This window comes from Anastrepha ludens, chromosome 4 (genome assembly GCF_028408465.1).
Source record: "Anastrepha ludens isolate Willacy chromosome 4, idAnaLude1.1, whole genome shotgun sequence".
NCBI classification, from domain to species: Eukaryota; Metazoa; Arthropoda; class Insecta; order Diptera; family Tephritidae; genus Anastrepha; species Anastrepha ludens.
The window spans coordinates 113,796,409-113,808,724 of record NC_071500.1 but is presented as its reverse complement, the minus strand read 5'-3'; the positions used below and the strand labels follow the sequence as shown (position 1 = coordinate 113,808,724).

The following is a 12,316-nucleotide window of genomic DNA, read 5'->3' as shown; positions in this document are numbered from 1 at the left end:
ACGTGTTTGCTGACTCTGTTCTGTGCGGCATGGCTCGAAATTGGAAGTGAATTGTCTCGTTGTGTTGATGGTGCATAAAAACTAAAGAAAAATAAATAAAAAAGTAAAAATATAACAGAAAATTAAAATTGAAGCATTAATTGCCAAAAAAAAGTAAATTGGGTCAACTTGGACATGGGCGATTGGCTGATGTCCATTAAAAAAGCTACGCTGACACTCAATCAGCTGAAGTAAAATCAAGTCTTAGCAGATATTTTCTCTACATCAGTTAGCACATATGATACTACGATAAATAAATAAATAAATAAAATAAAAAAATACGCAGGCGGCAATTAGGAGCCTGCACGCGTTGTTTGTGCGTTCGAAATTAGACGAGGGATGCCTTATTTCTCTCTCGAATGCATCAGAATACTTCAATATTAGGGTAATTTGTCACGGTGGCATTGCAGGAAACTGCTGGCTGATGAGCTGATGAGCTGGCTAGACAGGAAACCCTGGTCAGAGGATTTAGAGGATTGGGGTTCCTTTAAAAACGTGTGGTCTACTCATGGAAAAATGCGTCTCGTGTCAAATCAGCAAGCGCTGTGTTAGTGCGCAAACATGCAAAGTCGCAGATTTTTCTAGCCACGGGTAGATCGGGGACGCTCGAGGGAAATTCCAAGGCTAACAAAGCCGCAGCTCTTCTCGAGTTTATCGGGAATTGCCCGTTAGGTGTTCATGCGGTGCATCTTGGAATTGCCCCAAGTCCTTTCAGCAGAAGCTGTCTGAAGGTGAAGGGACATCATCTCAGCACCTTCGTTTAAGCTGCCCTACTCTTGTGGGGCTAAGACTCAGACATCTGGGCTCCTACTTTTTGGCTACACCTGCGGATATTGTGGGTTTAAATATCATACACCTGGTAAATTTCATCAGTAGCTTTAACCGATTAATGGGAATGTAATAAACCACGGTTGGTCGTCTTACTACAATCCAAAACCCCTTCTTCCTTCTTTCTCCAGTTCGGTTTGCTCTGTCTTTTCTCTGTATGGCATAACAATGAACGAATTTTGATTCATTCCGCAAGTGGGCCCCTCACGTGTGCACCAATTTATCCTAACCTAACCTAATCTGGTACTTATGATGTTCACCAATTAGTTGGGAAAGTTCTGTAATTCATTTTGGAGTGCAATAGCCAGAAAATTTCCATGAAGTTCACTCGGAATTAAATTACAGAACCTGCCTTCCCGAGTGGGTCGTAGTTGGGTCAATTTTTTTTGCTTCAAAGTTGTTCACAATTTACATTTTTTTAATACATCGTTACTTTTTGATCCAATTTTAAAAATTTTCCGATACTTTTTACCAAAATTTCAGATCTCTTTGCTTCAATTAAATAACTTTATTAAAATTAATATAATATAATATAATATAATATAATAACTTTATTTAATAGTAAAATGTAATCCCGTTTTAAGAAACGTTTTGCTGGGCTCAGTAACCGCCTAAAGTATTTTGACTGGATTCAACGAAGTGCCTACCGGCTAAGCACTAAGTGAAGGCAAGTCTTTCTCTCGCCTTTCTAAATTTCTAGGACTCATATAATTTTTAATTAAAAATGTGCCAGTACTGCTCCTGCGTAATCTTTCTGTCTCATACCCACAACCAGGTCAGAACAGCGGCTTTTAGATTATTTGTATGCTAAACAATGTAATCGTTAAGTTATTTCCTTTTCATCTCTTCAATCTACAATGCAAATTCTAATTTCTCAAGTACAATACGCCATTACACAATTCCACTTTTCTAATTGCATTACAAGCAAGAAAAACCACTTACCTTTGCCAACTTAATATTCTTCATCCGTTTAATGACCGACAGCAAAAAGAAATTATAAAAAATTGAATTCTTCTGTGGACAATGACAAAGTCGTAAATCAAATAATTAATGGCGCTGGTATCCTTGACCCGTACATACCCATACACACCTATTCATAGTCGCCCACACACACACACACCTATTTGCATATCAATACTTGTAAAACACGACGAAATTACGAAAATGATTGAACCACAACGCGTTGAAACAATGAAGTGAAAGCTTGAAACAATGGAAGAGCTGAAGAAAAATATAGAAATATGACCAAGAGCGACGACAAGAAAGAAGAAAATTGAACAGAAAAACAGCAAAAACGAAAATTATGCAGCTCTCCTTTCACGTAAACGTGTAAGTGTATGGGTGCGCGTGTAGCTCACCATACTCGTATCACATTTCCGTCGCAGAGTGTACATAAATTGCTACGCAAGACGACATTTAAACAGGATATGCGATACCGTTAACAGCCAAAATGCCAGGACAGTACTGGAAATAAAAGGACAGAATATTAAGGATTGGCTTCAAAAAGCATAAACTGTAATGCGCATAAAAGGAGTGAAAGGTCATCTGGATTATAATGGCGCAAAGTATGAAATGACATGCAAACTGCTGGTGCTGCTCTTGCTGCTGCCATTGCCTTTGCTCCAGGACAACATGAAACGTAGTCGGGCAGGCTCTGGTAAATTGGATTATAGCTCTTGACAATAGAAAGATAGTGGTTTTGAGGTTGATTGCGTGGCAAAAAAATTGAAATATTGATCGCGTTTTACACTTTTGCTTCGTGAGTGTATCAAGGTCAATATTCAAATTGTAAGCTTGAGATGCGACGTATATTCATACAGACACACCCTTACGACTGTACATATGTACTCGTATACGTATACAATAATGGAAGTGTGTGAAACTGGGTAATAGATTCAAAAAAAATAGTTCCGAGTTATATTCCGATACGTACAGCAAATCAGTGGAAAATACTGCTGTAACGAAGCGCCTGCCCGTTTGTGAATTGATCGAAGCGCCGAAGATATAGGTACAGTTTTTTTCGCTGATTCGCAGTACGCATTTGAATATAACTCGGTAAGTTATGAGAATCCGATTATGAAAATTGTAGGGATTACTGATTGCAGTCGCAGCTATTAATAAAAAACATAAGAAAACAATTTCAGGGATGGTGCTTTTCTTAAAATTTTCCTCTTAAAATGTTTTTTAAACTTAAAAAAAAAAAAAAAAAATAAATAAATATCAAACAATAAAAAAAAAAAATTTTAAATATATAAAAAAGAAAAAAAACATAAATAAAAAAGTAAATGACAAAAAAAAGAAAAAAATATAAATGAAAAAAAACAAAAAAATATAAATAAATAAACAAAATAATAAATAAAAAAATTAATTAATTAAGAAAACCAATAAACTCTCGAGAAAAATAAATATTTTCGAATGAAAACTCGATTCTATACAAATCTTGTGCCGGGCATTTTCCTTGTCGACTTAGAAAAATGATATGCGTTTTCTGTAAAGCGAATGTAGGAGCTAACTATTTAAGGGGGGAGCCTGGTTTATAAGGTCAAAAAAATTAATTTATTTTTTCGTTTTAAGCGATTCCTAATATATTTCAGAATTTTCACACAAAGTTACAAAGCTTAATTCTCAATATTTCCGTAGATACAAAGCCAAAGGTAGGCGAGCGTTAGGTAGTTACTCTGTGATCGGACAGCTTTAGTACAAAATTTATCTTCTTTTCTCGACTTTTCATTTTTCTGATTTCTTTGAATTGGCGTACATGAATGAAAAACAAAACTAATGAACCTTTTGAAATGAATCATAGCTTGTTCCCTTCAGTATTAAATTCTCTTCTATTTGAACTAACAAAATACAATAGATAAAAAATTTTTTTCAAGATTTTTATAAGGGAGAATGGGGAGTTTTGAGACGGGTTTTGTTTTTGGACCCGTATTACTCAAAATCTTAATATTCTGCATATGTCAACGATGGAATCTTTAGTCAATGAATACTGGAAGCTATTGGTATGGCCTATTTAACAAAACTACAATTTTCCTTAAAATTAAAATTGTATAAAATCATATAAAATATAATACAAAATACAAAAATGTGGGGAGTTGTGAGACACCATGGCTTAAATCAATAAAAATGACTTATTTTAGTTGTTAGTTCTTTATTAAGATGAAAAATAAAAAAGAAAAGACAATTGTTATAAAAAAGTGTATAAAAAATGCAATGCCATCAATCTGATGATTCGCAGTGAGAACATGTATAATAACCAGTTCGTAAATTGGCGCACTTTAGGTGCACAGCTCGATCGCATACATTGCAATGAATGGAGTTGTTTCTGCTTAACTTAAAACAATAAAAACTCAAATTTAACCAAAAATTTCATGATATACATACAAACAATGCATGAATATTGCGAGGTACTTATGAAAGATGCGTTAAAGCGTCGAAAAAAACGGTGTCTCACAACTCCCCACATTTGTTGTCTTACAACTCCCCAAATCGTTTTTTTTTATAAATGGCCGCGTAGTCATAAACACATCGAACGTTCATGCCCAAGTGAATGTGTAAATTCAAAGCTAATAGGACAATTAATAATTTGTATATATTAACATTTGCAATTTGCTTCAACAACTGATCGAATGTATCGCAAAACAAATGATGAAAAAAACTTACCGAGACATTCCAAAACACAGTAACTGGAGAGACGCGTCGAATGCGTGTAAATATGACCAATGCTAGCTGAAAAGTGAGATCGCATCGAGAACACTTGTTGACACTTAAAATCGAATGTAAACAAATGAATAATGCCGAAAGGTAATAATGTCTCACAACTCCCTATGTCTCACAACTCCCCATTCTCCCCTACCAAATTGAAGTGAATTTTTTTTTTATAGAAAGGCATTTTTTTCTTTAAAACCTCCAAAAAGTTGAAATTTTGGAATTTCTCTCAGTTTTCTTAGTTCATCAGGAATAAAAAATCATGATAATTAGAAATCCATTTGAATTTTTTGCTTCAGATAATAATTACGAGCTGTATCTTGTACGCCAGTTGGGAACTCCAACGTTGCAGCGCTCTACTAATTTCTATGTTAAACATTTTTTTTTCAACTTATTTTAACCAGTACAAACATTTTTTATACTTTTTAAATGTTCATTAAAAGATAGAAAAAACTTTGCAGTGCTAAATTAATTTGTTCCTTAAAAAAACAAAAATCGCAAAGAGATGCAATTTTTAGACCTCATAAACCAGGCTCCCCCCTTAAATTAAGAATTATGTCTATAAATTTTGCTGCTTAGAACTAAATTTCCGGCAGGATTGTGAGAGAAAAATTGTGTTTTTTCTAATTTTTATTTTTTATTTTAAAACTTTCACTAACGTTGCCTCTCATAAATAAATCATACCATGTACTGTTGTACAATCTGAATCGTAGGGCCAATTATATATAAATATATATCATCTAAATTATCAGTAACTTACTCTGAGTTTTTAATATTAATTATTTACAAATAACAATTAAAAATAATAGGATGCATATAGGCTGCATAAATTACAATAAAGATGTAGTTTGAAGAAAAGGGCAATTAATTTCGTTTCCTTATAAATATTTGATTTGCAATTTTCTTTGAAAATTATACATTCTCTGTTTGCTTACACTGTAGAAAACGTATCGATTTCATGTAGATTGCTGAAGTGATTCATAAAAATACAAATGAAACATGTAAATCTATATATAAAAGAAAGTCATGTTAGGTACACTATTTATAAGTCGAGAACGGCTGAACCGATTTGGCTGAAATTTGGTGGAGAGGTAACTTAGAACCAGGAGACGGACATAGGATACTTTTTATCCCATTCGAACGCGTTTCCGTGTAGTCACTATAAAATGTGGTATAACAAAAACGCATCTGATATGAAATAACAAAACGCAAATGACAGCTAAACGTAATTTTGCCTATGGTTAAGTAGAAAATTTGATAATATAAATTTTGTCATAAATATATAATCACAGTAATTTGTATTCTCTTTGAATCATCATTATCGATGCCGCGACCAAGACGATCGAATCTTTCCCGACAAAGCCGTAATGCAAGAAGGATACGAAACATTGCGAATGAATGAAACGACTGAAGAAGCACAAGGAATTGCCCATGAAGAGCGCCGCGTTAGTATGGCCCGACTTCGTGCTTCTCAATCACAAGAAGCAAAGCGAGGCAGCCCGTGAAACGGCTCGGTTGGCAATGTGAAATCGTCGAGTGAATAACAGAGAGAATTATCAAGAGCTGATTTGAATCGAGCAGCGTTTCGATATGATTGCAACACTGATTACAGCTTGCATCCTCGCGTTTGCATTGGGGCAATGAACGTTGTTTGCGAGTATTTTGGCGCATTGAAGTTTTCCGGACTTTTTTGGAGGCGCAATGATTTTACTGTCTAGCGACTTCCGCCAAACACTGCCAGTAATTCCAAGATCAACGGCTGCTGACGAAATAAACGCTTGCCTCAAATCATCGAATCTATGGCGCTATGTGAAGAAACTTCAGCTGACAACAAACATGAGAGTTGCATTACTTAATGATACATCTACTGAAGATTTCTCTGAGCAATTACTGACTATCGGTAATAGTCGAGTACCAGTCGACGAATCGAGCAGATTGATTTCATTTCCTAAGAATTTCTGTAACTTTGTCTCATTGAAAGACGAACTTATCAATACAGTATTCCCAACCATCATTAATAACTACAAAAATAATGAATGGTTGAGTGAGCGAGCAATTTTAGCGGCTAAGAATAAAGATGTAAATGCCCTAAACTACATAATTCAAAATGATATCATTGGAACAATGCATTCATTCAAATCCATTGACTGTGTAACAAATGAAGATGAAGCCACCAACTATCCAATTGAATTTTTAAACTCCTTGGATGTGCCTGACTTACCACCGCACAATTTACGTCTAAAAGTTGGCTCCGTAGTAACCATGCTTCGAAACATAAGCCCACCAAAACTTTGCAACGGTACGCGTTTGGTGGTAAATAAATTGATGAAAAATGTGATTTACGCGACGATACTCAAAGGAAAATTCGAAGGTGAAAAAATTCTTATTCCGAGGATCCCGATGATCCCAACCAATCTTCCGTTGGAGTTTAAAATCCTTCAATTTCCGATGCGTTTTGCAATCGCCATGACCATTAACAAATCACAAGGCCAATCCTTGAAAGCTTGTGGTCTGAATTTAGAAAATCAATGTTTCTCACATGGTGAATTATATGTGGCATGTTCACGGGTCGGAAAACTATCTGCGTTGTTTGTTCTTGCACCTGATAATAAAACAAAAAATGTCGTGTATCACAAAGTGCTTAACTGAAGAGTGCAATCTATTAAAGCTTCATTGAAATACTTGATTAATAAAAAAATTAACTTAATAAAATCAAAAATCTGCTTTTTTATTGCCTCTAGGGTCAGCTAGCAAAAAATATTTTAAAAAATTTTGAGCTCAAATAAAGAAGAAAAAATACGAAAATGAAATCAATATTAAAATAAAGAAAAAGAAAAAAAATGAAAACAAGAGGGAAAAGATCAAAAAAGAAACGTAAGAATTAAAAAAAAAATAATAATAATAAATAAAAAGTATTAAAACACATAAATCTCAATAAAGATTTACATACATTTTCGTAAATTGAAATCTCCAACACACCGCGTCTTTACAACCTTTCTTCCGCATGTTTTCCTCCTGGTTTTTGTAACATCAAAATTTATGATTCGTAATTATTACTCGCAATCAACAGCAGCAGAAACAGTAGCAATAGAATCAGCTAAAATATGAAAAAATATCAACTTGAACAACTCAAGCAACGTGATCATCAATTGATGTCACTCAGCAGGCATTTAAAGCGCTCGATACCTAATATTATTTATTTTATAATTGTTGTTTTTACTGCTGTTTTTTCTTTTCTCTTGCCACGGCCTTCTCCTACTCCTCGCTTGTATAGGTTAATTAAATAAAATACATACATACAGACATGTACACATGTCCATTTTGCTGGTCACTTGCTTGCGCCTTGTGATTGTTGTTGCAGTGACGATCAGTTGCACGATCAGCTGTGGTCATCCACACAACAAATCATATAGTTACACAATGACAGGCAAAAATTAAATTTACAACAACAAAACTTGCAGCAGTATAAATCTAAAATTAATTGTTTCAACAAATTTGAACTTGCCTGTCAGTCAGTATGTGTACATATTTTCATACATATGTACGTACTCGCCTGCTCGCCCCATTGGTGGCGACTGCACGTTTGCCTCGATCGTTGCCAAACTCGTTCACACCAGCATTGCAGCGCTGCACTTGTCGACCAGTTATGGTGTGCTGTGTAATGACATTGTCGTTGCCGTCATAACGCGCGCGCGCGCTGAACGATATTTGTTGCAAATATCGGTGTTTCCCCTGCTAACGAGTACACTGCGGATGGCTGCTGTTTGTTGTTTTGGTGGTCACGTCGCTCAGAAGTTGCCGAACGCCGATCTACGTCATTCACTTAGCACGGCGTTCGTGTGTATCTAAGTGGTCGTGTATTTCACAGGCGCTCATAAATCGAACGGTAGCTGCCCATTACAATAGCAATAACGCAAAAACAAAAGTTATTAATTAAAGTTGCTTTAAATAATTGTGAGTGCAACAACAACCGTAAGTTAGCAAATGGTGAAGCTTAAAGCCCAAAAACTTGACAAAAGCAATGCAACGAAATTTAAGTGAAGGTAAGCGTAAAGGTGGAAAAGAATGCAAAGAAAGAGCATAATGAATAAATAAAAAGGAAATACAATGGGTAAAAATAACTTTTTTGTTTTGTTTATTTGCAAGCAGAAGCCACCCAATGTTCAATAGTCAAAGCTCTCTGCTTTTGAGCACACACACACACATATCAACAGCCAGCAAGATAACATATCAATTAAAGCACCTAACCACTCATTCGACAGAGGGCTCGCTTACCCAGCCAGCTTAGCTGTAAAAGAAAATTGATGGCGCTCAAAGAACTGCTGTTTGCGGCAAAGCTCAGCGATCTATGAACAAACATGTGTATGTATGTATGTAGGGCTGTATGTATGCATGTACTAGTATGTAGTCGCTAGTTTGACGCTAGTATTAATCGTGAGCGCAATCGCGATTGAATGACGCGCGTGTGTCACAGACACACACGCGATCAGAAGTTGTGCAAATATTGTGAGCTGTCAGGGCGGGGGCTGCAAAAATTCAACAATTGTTCAGTGCGGTGTTGCGCTCAACGTCCGTGCCAACGCGTCCAACACTAGTAGTGCTAGTTAGTCGGTCGGTCGAGCGGCTAGTTGCTTTATTGGTACATACGACCATGTAATAACTACGCGACAAAATCAGCGTGAGAACAAAAATAAGAGGAAGAATAAGTAAAAAAAAAACGAAAAAAAACATATAGAAGAAAAATATTAAACTAATCTACTAACAACGCAGTAACGACAGCTGGTGTGTAATGTACCGTACTACCTGTGCCGCTGCGCTTTTTGTTTAATTTCATAATTTTGCAAATATTTACAAAACTTCTGAAAGGCAACAAGCTGTGAAAATCAAATCCGCTTGATAAGTGTTGAATGTGCACGTTGCCTGTTTACCACAATGACTTTACTCAGCCAAGTGTGAAGTGTAGAGTGCTTCAAGCGCTCCGTCGATCGAATGCGGCCTGGACAATACGAGTATAAGTGCGCGTACAAGTAAATGAAATGAATCACTTGGTGTCATAAATTGACCTGCTGACATTTTTAAATATACTGAAATTTGTAACAATCGTGCTTTGCTTTAGAAACGTGTAAGACAAAATTAGATTTTATTATGCGCAAATCGCACAAGGAAATGTATGCAAGTAAATTTATACGCGAACACGGCGGAGCTACTTACACGCCTATGATAATGTGTCTTAAAATAAAAACAGTGATAACGAGAATTTAAGCGTAACAAATAAATCGCCTGCTTTGAGCACCGCCATTATCTACTTACAATAGCTTCAATGTTATATAAAAAAAATATATATTTTTAAATTGGATTGGCATAATTTTAAAAGGAATAGAAATACAGAAAAATCGAATACTAGTAAAAAACGAATGTAATTGTTTTAAAGCTCTACAGATGAAATTCCAACATTTTCAACAACAATTGTTTGCTTAGCAATTGTCAAAGTATTTGCTCCCCTAAAAAAAGTGTCTTCCTTTTGTCTCCGATGATAGTAAAGATCACTGATCGTTCAACAGAAAAAAGCCTATACACAGAAAATAGGAAATTAGCAGTAGTGGAGGAATGATATAGTGTTAGTGGGCGCATGCCCATATGCCATTGTTGTGGCGGAATCTTTGATAATGTTTCTGACATTTTGATTTCAACCTCCTTAACAAAATAGAAAGCTTATACATACCTATGTATGTCCGGGGCTTGTATTCTTTGGCTTAGTGAGTACTAACCTCAATAATGTAAATAATTCAACAATCGTCGGTCGCTTACTCTGTCATCCGTAGAAGGAGTTATAGCAAATATTAGTGATTTCAAGTGGGAAAAGCGTAAATATTACTGATCGTGAAAGTGTGAGTAGTGACCTCATGAAAGATTTGAATTTACTAATAATGCGGCTCATAATTTTTCCTGCGAAAGCTGATCACAGTAAAGAACAGTGATCGTTGAACCTAGGAATATTATGCATGAGTGTTTATGGGAATTTTCCAGTTCATTAATCATAAAAATTCAATGAAATAGACTCTCAAAAAAAGCTGCTGTCCAGACCTTTGATCGCGTGACTTAATAATTGTTGATTACTGCTCGTTGAACCGGGAAAACCACATTAAATCATTTGAGTTCTAAATCCATTTGGCTTACGGACCACATAGCGCTTCAAAATTATTTCAATTCACTAATCATAAATTATTAATGAAAAAATAGAAAAGTAAAAATTAGCAGCTGTCTAGACCTCGTGATCACGTGACTTAACAAGTGCGAATTCACGCTGGTAATGACAACAATAATGCTACTAATTGTTCTGTGATCTCTTTGCTCGATGAAGCCTGCTATAAAATTCCTATACTACATAATTCGTTGAATTAGTGAATGAAAACGCTTTAAGGTATGAAGAGTAAAAGTTATATACACAGCTGGAGAGCAAACGTGCGTTTAGCAAAAAGTGGTCTACAGTGCTAAAGTGGTGAAAATTGCTCGACAAAAAAAAAGTGTAGTAACTTAAGCGAGAAAGTGGATTGGAAGTTGTTTTAATTAAAAATATGTGCGATCAATGTCAAAGCGATCAATAATACAATAAAAGTGATATTCAGAAAAAGAATAATAATAAAAATATGTGATTAGCGTTTCGAATTGAAGCGAGTGGTGGTAGTTATTGCTGCTACTTCGAGGAGCTACATATCTCCCCTTCACATTTCATAAAAAATAGAAAATAATAATAATAATAAATGCAAAAAAATACTAATAAAAGTGACTAAAAAGTGTGCAGCCATTTCGGGCCATAATTTATTTCTGCTCACCAATACCAATATCGTGCACAGCTATCCATAAAAGTTGTAACCTATTAAAAGTCACCCGAATTTTTATTGCCAATATCCGTGTTGTAATAAAAGCGTCGCCGCATAGTGTGAATCGACAATTTTTATATTTATTTTTTCTTCTACTTACAATATTTGCTAATAATTATGAAACTTAACGTGTCTCTTCCGCATTCGTCGCTCGCACCTCATAGACGCAGACAAATTCAGGACGGATTTTGTAAGGTTCCCAAAGCGTGTGGGTTATTAAAAGTGGGGAGGCACATAGGGAATGCATTTACGGCATGTGACATTACTCGTTAAATGTCCGCTGTGTAAATTAAATGTTGTACAAATGCAGACAATTTTTGCTAAGCACTGTTTACTTTTCTTCTTGTTTTTTTATTTTTTCTTTTTCTTCGCTTTTGCCACTCTGACGCATAATTCTTCGGCAATAATTCGTTGGCCATTATTCTCTTGTCACGAATGTTACACGTCGCTCGTTTATTTTGTTTTAGCCCACACCTTCGGCATTCGGGTGCATGTGAAAAGGCCTAGGAGAGTGAAAAAAATAATAATAAACACAATATTTTCTACATTTGTTTCACGTCTCGTGCGCTAATCGCTCTTACACAGCTCTTCAGCGTTTACAAGTGTTTGTGCTTTCTTCTGACTTCTGTGCGTAGCTAATGCCACTTCTTCTTCGTACTTCTTTGTCTGCTTCCACTATTGTACTGCGTTGTTGTCTTTGCTTATACAACCACAAGACATTGTCGTATTTATTAATTAAACTTTCAACTGCCTGATTAGTTGAATTCGATTCGTTTAATTTACTTGGGCACTTGCTGCTCTGCGCGTCTCTTGGCGTCTCAGCTGTGCTCTTCCTAGTGCGCGCGCTCATTCAACTGCTT

The 12,316-nt window shown here is 35.6% G+C and overlaps 1 protein-coding gene across 5 annotated transcripts in view; it reads left to right on the top strand.

The window, feature by feature from the left end:
* Positions 1–12,316, top strand: part of LOC128860653 (MOB kinase activator-like 2) — a 99,998-nt gene that overhangs the window by 61,256 nt on the left and 26,426 nt on the right. Inside the window, exon 1 of one of the 5 annotated variants that reach the window (XM_054098303.1) lies at positions 5,537–9,281. The exons of 2 other annotated variants lie outside the window; for them this stretch is intronic. The gene's annotated coding sequence lies outside the window, so the exon portion shown is untranslated. Of the gene's footprint in view, positions 1–5,536; positions 10,464–12,316 lie in introns of those variants that run through there. 2 more of the 5 variants (XM_054098302.1, XM_054098301.1) reach the window with 2 other exon arrangements.